Source organism: Octopus bimaculoides, chromosome 1, assembly GCF_046866305.1.
Source record: "Octopus bimaculoides isolate indiv1 chromosome 1, ASM4686630v1, whole genome shotgun sequence".
NCBI classification, from domain to species: Eukaryota; Metazoa; Mollusca; class Cephalopoda; order Octopoda; family Octopodidae; genus Octopus; species Octopus bimaculoides.
The window spans coordinates 193,735,156-193,753,733 of NC_142928.1; the positions used below are offsets into that span (position 1 = coordinate 193,735,156).

The following is an 18,578-nucleotide window of genomic DNA, read 5'->3' on the forward strand; positions in this document are numbered from 1 at the left end:
CTATTGGTATCACGTCTACTCTCCCCATTGACCATAACTTTCGTGTTTCTCACTTCAAATCGTCGTAGTCGTTCAGTTTTTCCTCTTCTTTCTCTTTGACCCTGTTGTCAATGGGGCATACTATGTCGATTATCATGCAAGTTCTTTCTTTTTTATTCACCACAACAAAATCCGATTTGCGATGTCTGGTCAAGTGGTCACACTGAATCATTGTATCCAACAGGATTTTGCAATCTTCATTCTCGATGATTTCTTCTAGGGTTTTCTCATACCACGTCTTTGCTCTTTGTAGGCCGTGATTTCCACAGAGTTCCCAATGGATCATTCTTGTCACGTTGTCAAAATCATCGTTTGTAATCGCGTTGTGCCAATTTCGGGTATTCGCTAACGATGTGCCATACCGTTTCACCTCTCTTACCACACGTTCTGCATTTGTCGCTGTCGGTAGTGTTATCGATTCTGCACTTCACACAGTTAGTCCTTAACGCTTGTTCTTGTGCTGCACATATAAGTGCTTCTGTTTCTATCTTCAGGTCACTCCTCCTCATCCATAGCCACCGGTCTTCTGGCGTTCGTATGTCTTGAAAACTGACCGTGCATTTTTCTCCTTCCATGCCGTTTCTTTTTTTTTGTGTTCTTTTCCTCTTTAAGTTTTTATTTCTTTACACAGTTATCTTGATGACGCCGGACTTCTTCACATGTTTCAACAATGGTTTCACGCTATTTTTTTTACTTACCACCCTAATGTATTTTCCTCTGCATCGATACAATCCTGGAAACTGATCAAATCTCTCTCACCCTTTCTTCTGCACAAGTACAGCCTATCGGTGTCACTTTTAGGGTGGACGGCTCCGTTCACTGTCAATATTTTTCTTGTTTTCGTATCAGTTCTTTCTTTTGTCAGTTTATGATTCCAGCTCCATACCAAAGTGATGCTATTGTCCATGTATTAACTGCTTGGATCTTCTTCTTCTTCTTCTTCTTCTTCTTCTTCTTCTTCTTCTTCTTCTTCTTCTTCTTCTTCTTCTTCTTCTTCTTCTTCTTCTTCTTCTTCTTCTCATCATCATCATTATTATTATTGAGTGAGAAAGCAGTGCATACCATCAAAGTGACACTGGAATGCAAATATACAAAGCTCAATATATCCATTATGACTGCTCGTCTGATAAGGGTTCACCAGGCACATGCATCACAACCATATGTGCGTGATATGGCGACCTAATATAATGATAAACAGCGCATGGCCTTGCAGATAGGACCCAGTTAGAATTTTCTTCAGGTTGAGTAGCCCACCCCGCTCAAAAGGCCCCTGAATAAAGGTTGTTTAAGGATGTTGAACGAAGCACTCATGTTTCCACAGGGGAATTATTCAAACTCCAAAGAATTCCTCTCAACACATGGTTATGATGCTTCCCACTACTCTTGCCTTCAATCAGAGAGGCACATATTGTCAGCCATTAAGGGACATGCTCAACTGGTTAAGGTCAAACAACTGACAAACAATCAATGGTATTGAGCAGAATATTTGGTGTAGCCCATTTTTTATACTAAGACAAAACAATGTACACAACACTTCCAGTCAATTAAGATCAGAAGCCATGACAGCCACTGCCTGGTACTGCATCAGGGTATCATCATCATCATCATCATCATCATCATCATCATCATTATTGCCTTTGCACAGCTTCTAACGCTGGAGATGTATTACAGTGTCAGCTATTCCCTACCAGTAAACTAAGGTAACACTTCTTATTTTTCGAGCACCTTCCGGAGTATTCGAGTTTCGATCTTATTCCGTCCATTTCCTTTCGACTTAAGGATCAGTCCCGTCTCTTCTATCTGCTTCATAACCTCCCCCGACAGTATCGTTAGCCCGTCCGTACATTTGATTTTACCTCTCTTCAAGACACACACACACCACACTTTCTCAGGCCCAATCCATTCTGATATCAGCACTGAAGGTATACACCGTATCAACGGGGGAACTGACTTGGGCTTCATTTTTACCATAAAGTTTGAGGTCATCCATGAATAACAAATGGTTGACTTTTTGTTGGCGGCTTTTGAATACATACCAAGCTTTTGCTTTCCTCAGAATCAGTGTTAGTGATTCTGAGGAAGTATCGTCATCATCATCATCATTATTATTCAGTAGTTATATCTTTATAACGTACTTTCACTTCACTACCGAGCGCAGCTCTGTGTGCCTTGGGTATGTGCTGTGGTTTGCTGTGATGCTCTTATGGTTACTGTATTGAAAGTGTTTTGCGTAGAATGTGTGCAGTACCCAGTAGTGCAATTTTCTGTATGTTATATATATTTGTAAGTCCTAGTGTTTTTGTTATGTATTTGTCTGAATATTGTTTTATTATACCTAAGGCACCTACTATGATAGGAATTGTTTCTGTTTTTAGATTCCACATTCGAGTTACCTCTATTTCCAAATTTTGTATTTTGAAAGTTTCTCCATTTCTTTTAAGGAAACGTTGTCATCTGCTGGTATTGATACATCAATTAGAAAGCATTTTTTTCCTTCATGATCTTTGACAACTATATCTGGTTTATTGGCCTTAATTTCTCTATCTGTGTGTATTGGCATATCCCAGAGTATGGTTGCTTTCTCGTTTTCTGTGACCTTTTCTGGCGTGTGTTTTTATACCATCTTTTTCTGTTGTTATTCCACTGTTGGCATAGATTCCAGTGTATATAGGTCCCAGCTCTGTCGTGTCTGTGAATATATTCCTTCTTAGCCAGGACTGGGCAGCCAGAGATAATATGATTTATTGTTTCTTGTCTATCGCCACATATTCTGCAGTTACTTGTTATGTTTCTTTTCATTATATGTTATTATTATTATTATTATTATTATTATTATTATTATTATTATTATTATTTGATGCAAACTCACAGATTATTTTCTTGGGTATGATGGAAAGTGTCAGCTGTACACAGTCAGCAGACTAAGGTGATACTTATTTACTGGTCATGCTTCAAAAATTCTGCGAAGAATTCTCGCAGTTCCGAGCAATGCTGATTTTTGTAGGTGTTGTACCTTTGCATTTGTACCAATCTTTTTGACTCATGCTGGTTGTTGGGTGTTGATACTTCCAAGTATGCCAATTACTATTGGAACCACGCCTTCTCTCCTCATTGACAACAACCTTCGTATTTCCCACTTCAAATCGTCATAGTTGTATTATTGTTATTACCTCCGCCTTAGCGAAGGAGGGGGTATTGTTTTCAATCGTGTTTGTTTGTTTTTTTGTCCGTGAACAAAATATCTCAAGAACCGCTGGATGGATTTGGATGAAACTTTCAGAGATGCTTGACCTCGTGACTGGCACGAACTGATTAGATTTTGGGATCTATCCAGTCCTGGACAAGGATTCTGGGTTATTTTTTCTGTTTTTTTTAATACTTAATTTTTGATAGCGGTCTGGTTCGTTTTTAGTATTTTCGTTTGTGAGAGAAGTCGAGTTTACTTCAGATATTCTCATTTTAAAAATCATCTCCGGCTAATCGTTGAGAGGACGTTGGTGTTGCCTCGGTGGAGGTTTGCGCTCTCTGAGTGCTCTTGTTATTGTTTTGCTTCTCAGAAGTTCGGTCTTGTTTGTTCTGGTAATTTTGTGGGAGCGGTCAGCAGTCTGTTGTCAGAGGTCTCACAGGATCTCTTTCCACAAATTATAAGCTTTGATACTTGGTTGTTAATTATCGTGGGAGACATTCAACATCCAAGTATCAATCTCAAAATCCTAGCTGTCCCCAGTAGAATAGTTTTTGGGGCTTGTCCTGCTCTCGTGTCAATTCCAATTTCTTTGACATATTTCTTGAACTTGGTTGTTAGTGCTCCAAGAGCCCCTACAACTCCTGGAATGACACACACACTCCTCATAGTCCACATTCTTGCAATTTCATCTTTTAGCAGTCTGTACTTTTCAATCTTTTCTAGTTCTTTGTCACTTATGCGTGCATTTCTAGGTATTGCAATATCTATGATCTTGGCTTCTTTTTTTCCTTCATTTACCATAACAATAGCTGGTCTCCGATCCTCGATTAGGGAGTCGCATCGGACTGTAAAATCCCACAGTATCTTATGTTCCTTGTTCTCGGTGACTCCTTCTGATTCACGTTCGTACCATTTCCATGCTCTGTTCAGGCCGTACTTTTCCCATAGCTTCCAATGGACGAACTTAGCCACATTATCGTGCCTCTTTTGTAGTGCTTTTGGGCCAGTTCGCTACACTCACTCACCATATGTGAGATTGTTTCGTTTCTGCTGCCATCCATCCTACAAAGGGGAGATTTGTCATTCTTATCTATTTGGAACTTAGTGTATTATTATTATTATTATTATTATTATTATTATTATTATTATTATTGTTATTATTATGTTGTTTTTTTCCTTCTTTCTTCAAATTTTCTTCCATTTCTCGCCGAGTGTTTTCCGTACACCTAGGGCAGAGAAACGTTGTATGCATTCCCAATTTACACACGCAAATTCATAGGTAAAACATGTATTTAAAAAAAAAAAAAATTTTTTAAATCATGAATGGATGTTTTTTTCACAGCGATAATGCTCTTCTCAGTACATGAGTCGTTCCAGTTAGCACGATTTTTTGCACTTCCTGTAGGGATGGTAAGCCTGGTATCATTTTCAAATAGATTTCAGTACCTTTTTTTATCATTCCTAGAGATCCTACAATCACTGGTATGGTAGTCGCCTTGAGGTGCCACATTTTTTCAATTTCTATTAGCAAGTCTTTATATTTACTGATCTTGTCAAATTCTTTCGCCGCTATATTATGACCACAGGGAATACTCATGTCAATTAATAAACACGTCTTCTTTGTCTGATCTTTTATGATAATATCCGGTTTATTAGCTTTTATAGTCTTGTCGGTATGTACGGGGAAGTCCCAGAGAATCGATACATTTTCTCCCTCAGTCACAGCTTCAGGATGGTGTTTATACCATTTGTCAGCGCTTTTGATTTTATAATGCTGACATATTGTCCAGTGTAAATATTGGCCAACTCTGTCATGTCTTGCTTTATATTCTACAGGTGCTAACACTCTACACCCTGAGATTAGGTGGTCTATAGTTTCGATCGCATCGTTACAGAATCGGCATTTTGGGTCAGCTCCATTTTTTATCACATTGGCTTGGTAGTTCCGGGTTAATAAGCTTTGGTCTTGAGCAGCCAATATGAAACCTTCACTCTCTGCTTTTAGCCCTGAACTTCGTAACCACTGATGCGTGCGTTTCTGGTCGACATCAGCTTGTTTGCTACGAGCCACATACTTGCCATGCAGAGGTCTCTGTTCCCATCTGCTAGCTAATTTTTCATGTGCTTTTGTCTTTGCAATTAATTTTATTTTCTTTGCAGCAGCAGTTGGCGCATTTCCTTCAACCTGATCAAGCTGGTGGGTATCTAAGAGTTCGGTAGCGAATTTTTTGCTCTCTTTCAGAATAGAGTGAAGTCTTTTCGGTCTTTCATGTTTTTCAACAAGTTTCAGCATCCAATCGTTGGTAGTTTCAAGGTATTTAGCCAGTCCGATTGTGGTGGTTTTGTACGTAAGTTCAAGCTGGATCAAGCCTCGACCTCCCTGAGCTCTGGGGAGGTAAAGACGATCCACGTCTGCCTTTGGATGGTGCATCTTATTACAAGTCAGTAGCTTGCGGATTTTTCTATCAATTCTGACTATTTCACTGGTATTCCAGTTAAGCACATTGAAGCTATAAAGAACAACTGGGACTGCTAAGGAATTTATGGCTAACACCTTATTATAAGCATTCAGCTCAGACTTCAAAACTGCTCGAACTCTTCTATAACATTCCTTCCTAACCTTCTCTTTCATGCTTGCATGCTGGATACCAGAGCCTTCATTTATTCCTAGGTATTTATAGGTTTGTTCCTGCTCAAGTTCTTTTATTACTGTTTCGACATCTAATTCTATTGAACTTGACTTTACTAGTTTCCCTCTCTTAAAAGTGGCTTTGGCACACTTTTCAAGGCCAAACTCCATCCCGATATCATCACTGAATCCTTTCACAGTATGTAATAGTCCCTGAAGCTCTTCATCATCTTTGCCATATAGCTTTAAATCATCCATATAAAATAGATGGCTTATTTTCTTGTTGTCAATTTTATAGCCATACCCTGTTCTATTCAGTTCACTTGAGAGTGGTATCAGTGCTATGCATAAAATTAGTGGTGAGAGCGAGTCACCCTGGAAAATGCCACAGTTTATGCTAATATTGTTTGAGTGCAATGCTCCATTAGAATGATATAATTGCAGCTTCGTGTTCCATAGTGACATATTATACTTTAAAAAAATCTGAAATCACAGGAGAAATTTTGAAAATGTCCAGTGATTTTAGAATCCACGAATGTGGTATGCTGTCAAAGGTTTTTTTATAATCAATCCATGAAGAGCTGAGATTTCTGCGCTTGTTATGGCAGTTCTCAAAGATCATGCGATTAATTAAGAGCTGATCTTTGCATCCGTATGAGCCTCGTCTGCATCCTTTTTGTTCAGTGGGAAAGAGGTTATTCTCTTCCATAAACGTATATGTTTTCTCCACTAGAATAGATGTCAAAATCTTATAGGTAGTAGACAAACATGTTATAGGCCGGTAGTTTTTTGGGTCTTTGGTTTCGTTATTTTTCGGGAGGAGGTAAGTAATACCATTTGCCATCCAATGGGGAGTTTTTTCTGGGTCTTTCATAATACTATTAAATAGTATTACTAAGATTTTGTGTGCGGACGAGAGTGATGAGAGCCAGAAATTTGGTACTCTATCAGTACCAGGGGATTTCCACTTATGAGCCTTCGTTAGTGCCCTCCTTAGGTCAGTGACTGAGATGTCTTCCCATACCTGTTCTTGTAGATTTTTGTAGGCATCTTGGGTGCGTTTGATCCAGTCTGCATTTTCATTGTATGGTTTCTCATCACTCCAGATCCCTTTCCAAAAGTTTTCAACTTCTTCCATTGGGGGTGGGTTTTCAATGGTTATTTGTTCTTTCCCTATTTCCCTGTAAAATGATTTAGCATTGGATTTGAACATCTTATTTTGCCTGTAGAATCTGATTCTTTTCTCAAATCTGCGTATTCTCTGAGCCTTCGCTTGAACTTTCTGTTTCAGTGTTTCGTTCGCTGACATTAGTTCTTCTCTTGTTGAGAGTCCATATTTTCTCACGATCTTCCTGCTTTTTCTTGATCTTTCCAGAGATTAGCTCAGTTAATATTGATATCTCCCTTCGCAACGATTCAATCTCAGTTTCAATTCTACTCCTCCAGTTTGATTTTCTTTTCGAATTTGGTATTGTTGGTTTTTTGGGTGTTAAACAGCGTCTTTCAATTACCTTAGCAACAGAGTAAATAATTTCATTTAATTTATTAAGATCGGGTTTTAGTTGTTGTATGATCTCTTGTGTAAGACAGTTGCCAATTTTTATTTGCGTTTTATGTTGGTGTGCATTTGGGAGTTTATGGAGTGGTTCCCTTTCATTCATTATTATTATTATTATTATTATTATTATTATTATTATTATTATTATTATTATTATTATTATTATTATTATTATTATTATTATTATTATCGAGTGAGAGAGCAGTGCATGCCGTCAAAGTGACAATGGGGTACAAATATACGAAGCCCAATATACCCGTCTGATAAGGGTTCACCAGGCATATGCATCACAACCATATGTGCGCGACATAGTGATCTCATCAAGATAAACAGCGCATGATCTTGCAGGTGAGGCCCAGTTATCGAGTAGCCCATCCCGCTCAAAAGGTCCCTGAATAAGGGTTGTTTAAGGATGTTGAACGATACACCCATGTTTCCAAATGTGAATTATCCAAACCCCAAAGAATTTCTTTTAACATATAGCTATGATGCTCCCCCACTACTTCTGCTGGTGATCAGAGATGCATATATCGCCAGCCACTAAGGGACATGCTCAACTGGTTAAGGTCAAACAACTGACTAGCAAACCTGTGGTATTGAGCAGAATATTTACTGTAGCCCATCTTTTTATACTAAGACAAAACAATGTACATGATAACACTTCCAATCAATTAAGATCAGGAGCCATGAGAGCCAGTGCCTGGCACTGCAACATCATCATCATCATCATCATCATCATCATCATCATCATCACCACCACCACCACCACCACCACCACCACAACCACCACCACCACCACCACCATCACCATCATCATCATCATCATCATTATTATTGAGCAGAATCATCAGCACGCTGGGTTAAATGATTAGCGGAATTTTGTGTGTGTGTGTGTGTGTGTGTGTGCTTTGTCTCTGCGTCCTTCCTCTCACCACACCGCTTGACAGCAGGTGTTAGTTTGTTTCATCCCGTGACTCTAGTGGTTCGGCAAAAGCGACAGATAAAATAATTACCCGATTAAAAAAAACCAAAAAAAACCCCCCAAAAAAACAATAAATAATGAGGTCGCTTCATTCGACTAAAATTCCTGAAGTCGATACCCCAGCATGGCCGCATTCGAACGAATGAAACAACTAAACGATAAAAGAACAACAGGATTTAGATTATCCGACATAGTATTATTCATGTATTTTACGTAGATTTAAAGCTTAGAAGAATTTGTCTCTGCCTAGAAAAGAAAAAAAAAGGAAGAAAAAGAACAAAAGGCCTCTAACGGTGCCAGCCTGAGATATCTCGAGAGGTTAGAATTGGGTGGTAGGAAACAGGAAGTAACATGTCAAGAGACATTTTATTGAGTCATACATTAGAGAAGGTAACATGTTTGCAGAAGTTAAAAGCAACACAACAGGTGCAACAGATTTTACTCGTTATTTTAATAGTACGGAAGAGTCTGCAAAATTAAAAGAAATAAGGCTACTCTTTGCTTTGCGTGAATTCTTCATTAATCGATGGGGGATGTCGCCGCAAAACCCCTTTGATTCATCAATCAGGCAAATTCAGTATTGATAAAAATTCCGAAGACTGGAGGAGAAAAATTCCTTCTGTGAAGGCTGGGAAATAGAGGCGTTTTGATAAAATTCGCGGAAAGATAACAACTTTAAAGAATTTTTTAATGCGCTTTTTTTTATATCGTTTCACCGATATATATATATATATATATATATATATATATATATATATATATATATATATATATATATATATAAAATAATAAAGAAAAGTTTATAAAAAAATTTTTAATCACTGAGCTGTACATTTTTCATCTTTTTAAAACAAAGACCATACACAGTCACCAATCATGGCACTATTCTAGCAGCCCTGTCCATTATTACAGTGTTTTGATGAAGCCTTTCATCGCGATCCTCAATGGCGTTACTTAAGTTTTTCGCGGAAAAAGAGAGAAGAAAAAGATCAAGACGAAAATACAAAATGTACTCCTTTGAAGACCTGAGGGAGGTCATGTTTTTTATACATCTTGCAATCGGCTCCCTATAGCTAGGACACATGTGAGTTCATAGAAATCCATGAACTACACACACACACACACACACACACACACACACACACACACACACACACACACACACACACACGCACGCACGCACGCATACATACATACATACATACATACATACGTACATAAGTACATACGTACATTTAAGAGATTATTGATAAGATATTTAGTTACTCTGTCTTACGTATGTTTCAACTACACAAGGTGAAAATTAGTGACAAAAGTTAAATTACATGATCAACGCTTATCAAATCGTCATAAATGTGTAAATTTATACGTAACTTCATAGGAATGGGTGGGATACTGTTCGGCTGGTTTAGGTATATCCTTCTCTAATTCCCTTTTCCCCCCTCCCTCCTTCATCGTGTTTTATCTGTCTCTCTCTCCCCTCTTTCTCTTTTTCTCTCTCTCTCGTTGCTCACATGAGACCATCCTCCATCTTTCTTTTCTTCATGTGATCATCTTTCTTTTCCTGTACGAACGTTAAAAAGAACGGGCGTGTTTTCTCTCCCTCTTCTATCTTCTCTTTTCAAAAAAATGTTTCTCCCAGCGTTCACTATTTTCCTCTCGTTCTGGTCTAACGACCCTCCATGTTTGTTTTCCTTCGTCTCCACTATAATTTTTTTGTTCCCAACTTTGCCCCTCCATAAATCCTAAATTTTATTTTAGAATTTATGGGAGCAACTGTCTTTGAAGACTCACATTACCGTTGAATGCTCGAAATGAGGAGTAGATAGACAGCCGACAACTTCTTTCTCTGTGTTTACTTGTCCCGTTTTCCATTTTTTTAAATTTACGTATTTTACTCATTTTCCCCTCGTTTGTTTACGTATTTCATGTTATTTGCACCGTTGGTGACGTCCTGTACCCATATATTCATGTATATATATATATATATATATATATATATATATATATATATATATATATATATATATATATATATATATATATATATATATATGGGAGAATATACGAAAAAACAACAACAGACGAGGACAGGTGGTGTAAATAACAAAAGGATGTATTAGTATGACGCTCGGGAATACGGAAAGTCTTTGACGTTTCGAGCTACGCTCTTCAACAGAAATAATACGGAGACAAGGAGAAAAACACGGAGAAAAAAAATTGAATAGTGTCCAGTCAACGGTCAATCATAATATATATATATATATATATATATATATATATATATATATATATATATATATATATATATATATATATATATATATATATTATATATCATATATTATTTATTATCTAATTGAACGCGACACATCCATTTCCACTTAAGTTTATATATCTCTCAAAAAGCTAGATAGGTCGAAACGATTGTAGTGATCAGTAGATTCTCGTGTCTTCCGTCTTCCATGCCTCTCATTAATTATATACCCAACGAACACTAAACCAGTGAACGTGCTTTATAGGTAACCTTCCAAGTATATACCATACGATCTATTAAATACTATTTATGTATATGTATATGTGTGTGTTTGTGCGTATTATACTGCCAATCCACGCAGTATAATTTCTCCACCTTCAACTCATATATTGATTTTCTCTGTCTTCTTTCTCTCTATCTCTCCCCCCCTCTCTCTCTCTCACTCTCAGATAAAACGATAGCATAATCTTATTAGAAAGTTTATCGAGAACATGTTTACAAATTTTATTATTGTTCGTCGATTTTTGTGATGGCGATGGCTGAAACGAAAGCAGAGCGTACTTCCGTGAAATTCTGTCTTCTGTTGGAGAAAACGGCGGCCGAAACAGTTGTCATGCTTCAAACACTTTACAAGGATGCTGCCATGAGCAAAACACAAGATTACGAGTGGTTTCCACACTTTAAGAATGGTCGCTTGTGGCTTGAAGATCACTCTCGTTCAGGGCGACCGACGATCTCCCAATCGAATGAAAATATCATGAACATTCATGAACTGATCTTGGAGTGCCGTCACCGAACAATTGAAGAACTTGTTGATATGACTGTTGTGTCCTGGAGCTGCTGCCAACGAATTTTGAGCGAGGAATTGCGAATGAAAAGAGTTGCAGCAAAATTTGTGCCTCGCTTCCTCACTGGACATCAAAAACAGTCTCGACTGAATGCGTGTCGTGAACTGAAAGAACAGTTGGAAGTATTTCCGGACCTTTTGTCGAAAGTCATCCCTGGTGGCGAAAGCTGGTGCCATGGAATTTGCAGATGTGGAAGAGGTGAAGAAAGGAACGATGGAGGCGTTAAAAGGCATCATTTCGCAAGAATTCCAGGACTGCTTCGAATAATGGAAAACGCGCCTGGACCGATGCATTGCTTCAGATGAATATTTTAAAGGCGATAAAAGTGTAAACATGTAAAACTAAGTGAATAAAATAATATTGCAAAATTTCGGTTTCTTATGGGTATCGCCTCGTATATCAGAAAAATTGGAATTGACATGAGAGCAGAGCAAGTCCCCAAAACTGCTCTGCTGGAGACAGCTAGGCTTTTGAGATTAGTGCTTGGATGTTGAGTGTCTTCCACGATAATTAACAACGATAATTAACAACGATAATTAACAAGTAGCAAAACTTAAAATGTGCGGAAAGAGACCCTATAAGACCTCTGACATGTTACTTTTCGCTCTCACAGAATGAACCAGAGCAAACAAGACCGAGCGTTCTGAGATGTAAAATAATAATAATAAAAAGGAGAAAATACGCTATTTCTTTTACATTGCAGTTAATTCATTCTAAAGTATATTAATGTAGACAAATCATTTCAGAATACAATAATATGTATTGACAAATAGATTATCACAAGCAAAATTATTTCAAAAGATGATAAAGTAGGAACAACGAGAAAAAGAAGCAGAGGGAAAGAAAGTGTGTGTGAGTGAGTTACGCGAGATTAAGATGAAATATATTGACACTTGTCAAAGGCGGAAACACATAAGATCATTCATGTAAATTGCGTGTTTATACACACACTTATGTATGTATGTATGTATGTATGTATGTATGTATGTATGTATGTACCTACCTATCTATCTATCTATCTATCTATCTATCTATCTATCTATCTATCTATGAGGAAAAGTTTTTGTTTTATTAAATTCATGTCTACATTTGAGTTTAATTATTTTAAAATTTTAGATCTCTCTTGCTTCCTTCCATTTTTTTTACTGTAGGTTTCGAACAATAGAATTCCTAAATCTATGCTGGAGTTTTCAAACCTTCACAGTCTTATTTCAAAGAGCTCAATATGTTTGGCGTCTGTATTATTTATTACGTACTGGTTCAATTCGTCAATTTGATGGGAAAGTCTACATGGATTCAATTAATAAGTAAGAAACAACATAAATGCCAAGAATACTTAATTCTTGAAAATGAGACTGTGAATGTCTGGAAACGTCGAGTATGGATACAAGAACTCTATTGTTCGAAATAACTATAAAAAAAAACTAGTAAAAAAATAACAAAAACCTAAAATGAAGGTATAAAACTTGAACATAATCGTATATTTAATGAAACACGCACGCACACACACATATTTGAGAGGACGATACAGGCACGAGGTCCCGCGTTCGACCCCACTGTATAGCATGTTTGGCATGTGCTTTTACAGCGGGCTGACTCAACCTTTGTGAGTAAATGTGGGGTGCACAAAAACTGAGCAGAAACTTTTTGGATGGATTTTACCTCTTATTCAAAAGTTCGGCCTCGTCACTCTGATTTTACTTAGGAATTACGTTAAGTATGGCTTTAATCTGTGTCGTTTGTGGGAATCTGGTTCGGGAATTCCAGGATTTTTAGGAGTGTGGAATCACCTTTTAGCCACGATTGTTCTCAGGTTTACTCTGACCCGGAGTGGTGGCACCTTTCGGGGTCAATTAGCATACGTGATGACATCCCATTGGGGCTCAGGAATGCAGAAATACCCTTGGTGTGTCAGAATGCACAGTAGAGCCACTGGGAGTAAGGGACCCCTAGCTGCTGTCACAGAGCCCTTTTAGGAGAGGGACACACTGATGTAAAACCTGAGGTTTCACGTGATTTCTAGGTACTAATCATGAAGGTTCAGAGAGTAGAACTCGTGTTGTGCAGGCATTAATCACAATAATGCAATGACGTACAGATGTCTCTCTATGGCTATTTCATTTGCAATTCGATCTACTTAAAATTCTATGGCTATCGAAGAGTGGCAACGTGTGCAGGCCTAACCAGTTGGTAAGTTACATAGTAAGTTATAATTTTTGTTTCTCAACTATGCTTCAAACCATATATATATATATATATATATATATATATATATATATATATATATATATATATATATATATACACATACACCCCACACATATATTTCGGAAGAATTGCTGGTATTTCCAGTTGTCAAGCATCTACCATTGACAAGGCTAAGGAGGGCCGAAATAACGTGATCTGGTAGCCCTGGCGGCGGCGATGACAAATGATTATCTCTCGCTAGCGGTATAAACAAGAGTTCTTATATGCACCAAAAGTCTCTCTCATGGAAAGTAATGCAGTATTCTCTGTTCTAACACAACATCTACTTTTATGTGGCGACAAATATTACCGTTTTATATTAATACTGCTTCTATCGTTATTAATTATGTAATATTTACACACACACACCGACATATATAAATATATACACACACATATATATAATATAAATACATATATATTATATATATATGTACGTATAGGCATAAAATTCACATAGATACATACATGTATCTGTATATGTTTCATTAGGTAATGACTCTCTTCAAGTTTTATTTTTCGTATTTTATTATTAGTTATTTTACAGTTATTTTTTCTTTCTCTTATTTTTTTCTCTTTCCTCTTATTTCCTTCTGCTTTCTCTTGCTTTTTGCATACAACTCATAGTTTTGCAACTAAAGTTGCTTAAAAATGCTAATACAAACCAAATAAAGGCTTTATATATATGGTCAGAGAATTGGCGGAGCAGATAGATTGTGATGAAAAAAACTGGTGAAGTACCGTCCCTCAATGGGCAAGGTTCATCGAACTCAGTTGGCCGACCAGTGTGTGATCCGTCCTTGAGGTCAAAATTCCCATTTTTGAAGCGCGAAAACTAACGGCAGGCGGTACTTTAAGGCATTGCTCTTCTTCCATACACAACACAACTCTCACGAGCAGCTTCGGCGGGCTCAACACCGCGATTAAATGCAAAAGGCAAATAGCGTCGAAAATGCTCAGTTTTGTCTACTTCACTTTCCATTTTAATAATCTGAAAATGCACAAAAATCAGTAAAATTAAAAAATCAAAACGCACTATCTTGTAAAGCAAAAAACCAAAAAAAAAAACTCATTCATATAACATAAAACATTTTGTCACTACACGCTCATGACTTATTCCTCAATCCATTTTCTGAACTAGTCGGATGCACTGTGATTTCCAAGTTGTGTCCGATGTTATTTTCTTCATGATACAATTGAAAAATTATCGCCAGGAGCTTCCATTTACCTTCGAACTTCATGTGCAAAACATCTTGCCATGGAATTTGCAGATGTGGAAGAGGTGAAGAAAGGAACGATGGAGGCGTTAAAAGGCATCATTTTCGCAAGAATTGCAGGACTGCTTCGAATAATGGAAAACGCGCCTGGACCGATGCACCACAAATTTTTAAATCATTGTGTTCCGCATGTATGGCAGCAATGAATGTCTTTTCATTTGTTATGTTAGCATTTTATTTGCCATGGGGTATCCGAAAGAAATAGAATTCTTTCAATTGGTTTGAAGAGAGTAATATATTGATAATTAAGTGCCTTCAGAAACACCTCACAAACTGTGTTTAGACGCACAGACACACACACACACACACACACACACACACACACACACACACACACACACACACACACACACACACACGCACACACATTATACATATACAAACACACACATATATACACAGATACATGTATTTTTGTGTGCATGTGTAAACGATAGACACACACACATACATTCTGCGCACACATTATACACATACAGATACACGCATGTATTTTTGTGTGCATGTGTAAACGACACACACACACACGGTTATAATTCATCCCTCATAAATACATGACCAGATAAAGGGAGAAGTGGTCCAACCAAACAGCAACCAAAATGACGCCCATCCTTATGTTAACCTAGAAGTAGCTGAAAAAGATTTTCTTAGTCGCTTGTAGGTCATCACTTTCTGCAGAAGAATCTGCGCACATTGTTGAATACCTATGTACATGAGCTTACACACACACACACACACACACACACACACCCCCACACACACGTATACATATATACACATATACACCACATGTATATAGATATATGTATGTGTATATATATATATGTGCGTGTGTGTATGTGTGTTTGCGTGTATGTGTGTGCATATATATATATATATATATATATATATATATATATATATATATATATATATATATATATACGTATGTCGTTTTCCTTAAAACCTGTTTAAATTATATGTATGTATATACATATTTATCTTTCTATGTATATATGTATGTATATGTGTATGTATGTATATGCGCGTGTGTGTATGTGTGTGCGTGTTGACCACATAGACACAAATAACTATATATATTTACATGTGTATATTTGTATGTTTGTAGATATCTGTATGTGCGCGAGAGAGACTAAATAAATTGGATAAGAAAGCAATTACAAATCCTGTCACGTGTTGTTCAAGTAGATTTTCCTTTTTTAATTGGCCGTGAGTTTAATAATGACAGGAAATGTATTCTTGTGATCAGCACGAATACAAGTTGGTTGGAATCATACAAGTGCTTAGACGTCGCTGATATAACCAGAACGCCATAGAATAACTTGGAGACGAAACTTCTGGCAGTGAAAACCTTTGTCTTCAGAGAAATACCAGTTTGAAATTTTTGGTACAAGGTCAGCAGTTTCAGGAAGGGAGCTAGTGGATTACATTGACCCCAGTACTCAGCTGGTACTTAATTCATCGATCCCCGAAAGGAGGAAAATTAAATTCGACCTCTGCTGAATTTGAACGCAGAACGAAATGCTGTTCAGCATTTTGTTCGGCGTTCAAATTCAGCAGCATCGCCACCTTATCCTTAGAGAAATATTGATTTCTAATATTTATTAAAAGGCCACATATTTGGGGTGAGGACAGCCGATGAAATCGACCCAGTACGTGACTATAAGGGTGCGTTGCTTTGTGGTCAGGGTATTGACTCACGATTGCAAGCTCGAGATTTCGATTCCCCGACCGAGTGGTGTGTTTTCTTCTTGAGCAAAACACCTCATTTCACGTTGTTCCACTCCACTCAGCTGTAAACGAGTAACCCCGTGACAAACTGGCCTCCCGTTCAGGGGGAATGTGCTCTCGGTCACTTACACATCGGGGAAACTGGGCAATCGGCCCTGAGTCCTAGGACTCGAATCACTAATATCCATGGGACGATGGTGATGATAGTGGCGATGGTGATGATGATGATGATGATGACAACACGACAACGACGTTGTACTTGGCTCGTACTTTATTTCACCGACTCCGCAATTTTGAGGGGAGGGGATTTATTCGTATCCAATGACCCCAGCCTTAGATTGGTTCTTCATTTCATCGACCCTGGGAGGATTTGACTTGGCAGGATTTGAACTTACAACGTAAAGAGTCAAAAGGAATACTGCATGGCAGTTTGCTACACGTTCTAATGATTCCAATCTGCTGCTATGTCGACCCCGTAATAACGACGGGATTTGAACTCGGATACATTCTTTTAAAATATCTAGAACAAACATAGTTATTTGTGAAAGCTGAAGTGAAGGAGTGAACGGGGAAATAGCTGTGAAAATGTATTTGGTTACGACGCCGGAGAACTCCTGTAATTTGCAAAGACCTGTTTCGAAGTAGTTTTGTTTCCATTGTAGCGAGAATCCGGTTTAGATTCGAATTATAGTTCTCAGATTTTTTCCTGTCTAGAATTATGACATAATATACAGTGTTTCAAAAGTCTATGTCATATTCTAAGAATGTTCTCTTTGCCGGGCACAAACACCCCTCCTCTTTAAATTTTGCCTTTCATCTCTCGGGGCCAGTAAGTAAATACCCGTCAAGCATTGAAATCGATGTAGTCGATTTCCCCTACTTCCCATAAATTTCAGGTTTTGTACCTAAAGTAGAAAGGATTATTTCTAGAAGCCAGTTAAAGCCAAGGAGTTTTTTAAAAAGTTGTTTATTGTCAAAAGTTATTTCAAAGCCTAGCTGATATTGCAAGGATAATGATAATAATAACAATTTAGATATATTAAAAAATTAGGGTCACTCAAGAATATCATATTTATAAATTTAGTTGGCAGTGACTTCGAAGTTTCGGCTTACTTGCTGTCATCTGATGATAACTAGCAAGCCGAAATTTTGAAGTCACTATAACTTATTTTTCGTTAAAAAAATTATGCATGCATAATTTATGGTGAAGCATGACCTTCGAACGTTGGGCCTCACAGAAGCAATCACAAGAGAATGAGACCTCTGGGGATATGTTGTGATTGAGAAGATCCGGCAAGTAAAGTGAGATCACAGCCGTAGCCTATACCAGTGTCGTATAACCAGCCCATTAAAAAAATACCTTTGAATCGTCGGGCGACACGCTGTGCATGGGGAGACTGTTGAGTCAAGTAAAATCAAAAATCAAAAATCAAAATGGAAATTGTAGTTGTGGCCGATGCCAGTGCCGCCTGACTGGCTCCCATGTTGGTGGCATGCAATAAGCACCATTCATGCGTAGGTCGTTGCCAGTGCCGCCTGACTGGCTCCCCGTACTGGTGACACGTAAAAAGCGCCATCCGAACGTGGCCGATGCCAGTGCCACCTGACTGGCTCCCGTGCTGGTAGCGTGTAATAAGCACCATTCGAACGTGGCCGATGTCCGGCCCTCCTGTGCTGGTGGCACATAAAAAGCACCCACTACACTCTCGGAGTGGTTGGCATCTCACTGTAGAAACATTGCCAGATCAGACTGAGCCCGGTGCAGCCGCTGGCTCTCTAGATCTCAGTCAAACCGCTCAACCCATGCCAGCATGGAAAACGGA

General features: G+C 38.0%; 1 protein-coding gene across 4 annotated transcripts in view; it reads left to right on the forward strand.

Moving 5' to 3' along the window:
* The window catches only part of LOC106871609 (stabilin-2), a 108,381-nt gene that overhangs the window by 10,709 nt on the left and 79,094 nt on the right, over positions 1 to 18,578 (forward strand). The gene's annotated exons all lie outside the window — the stretch shown is intronic.